Here is a 1,107-nt window from a genome sequence, read left to right on the forward strand (position 1 = left end):
GGGAATTTTTTTTTTTTTGCACTTTTGCTTGAAATGGTTTTGTATGACCTTTTCTATGCAGAGATTTCACAAAAGATCTGCTTTGTAACCAGAAACTGGAATTCTAATTCTGGATTTGTCACTTCGTGTGTGTGTATGTGTGTGTGTGTGTGTGCTTTTTGCACAGAGAAATTTATATCTTCAATTTAATTATCTGCTAATAAAGTCTAATATGAGTACCCCACAAGTTTTTTGCAAGAAGCATATGAATTAGACATAAAAACTTTAACACCATGTCTGGTATCTTGTAAATAAATACTCAAGTTGGTATATATAACTATTATAGAAAACAGCTATAAATTTTTCCATTATATTCATAGTGCACTGAGAACCTTAAGATACCACAGGGATGCCAGAATTATGTTTGATGTGTAGAGAATAGAATAGAATGATAACTTTTGCCAGACATAAATGGCTTTTATGAGTTCTCCCTTACATTGCTTGGTTCTAGTTACATGGCAAGCATTCAATTTTATTCTTTCACTTCAAAAATCAGTTTAAAAATGCTGGCTATCATATTTCTAATGGGACAAGGGGCTGATGGAGTATACAAGAGAAGCAGTATTTAAAATGATGCATAGCCAACACAGTCACTTGGAACACTGACAGCAACTGTCAAGACAAATAAAAAAAGAATAGATAATACTTACCTGGCAGCGAAGATACCATGATCATACAGGTGGTTCTCCAAGGGCGAGGCTTATCTATTACACTCCGGATGTGCTGACACCTGCAATTTCCCCAAATGTGGGAAACTTGACTGCACAATTTGTAGTAGTGGGGGACTGTGTTCACGCTGTCCCCTGAAGAAAAAAAAAAAAGAATAAAAAACACTTTGAAATGAGTATTTTTGTATACATGTGTAATTCCACTATTGTGTAATAAAACATTTGACTAACTTTTATCCCTGGCTCCTAGGATGTAACCTTGAAAATCCTTGGAATTTTCTAAGTGGTAGGAGCCTATAGTGGGTCCCTTGGACTATACCTGATATATGTGAAAGAAATGACTCATGTTTCTGGCCATGTCAAAAAGATGAACCAGATAATTACAGTTAGATATAGCGAC

General features: G+C 35.1%; 1 non-coding gene across 1 annotated transcript; it reads left to right on the plus strand.

Moving 5' to 3' along the window:
* The first annotated feature begins 681 nt into the window (after window positions 1-681).
* LOC118632860 lies at window positions 682-845 on the plus strand. The gene has a single exon (XR_004960108.1). It is a non-coding gene; the product is annotated as a U1 spliceosomal RNA (small nuclear RNA).
* Window positions 846-1,107: the final 262 nt, after the last annotated feature.

The sequence above is a fragment of the Molossus molossus genome, unplaced genomic scaffold (genome assembly GCF_014108415.1).
Source record: "Molossus molossus isolate mMolMol1 unplaced genomic scaffold, mMolMol1.p scaffold_m16_p_17, whole genome shotgun sequence".
NCBI classification, from domain to species: domain Eukaryota; kingdom Metazoa; phylum Chordata; class Mammalia; order Chiroptera; family Molossidae; genus Molossus; species Molossus molossus.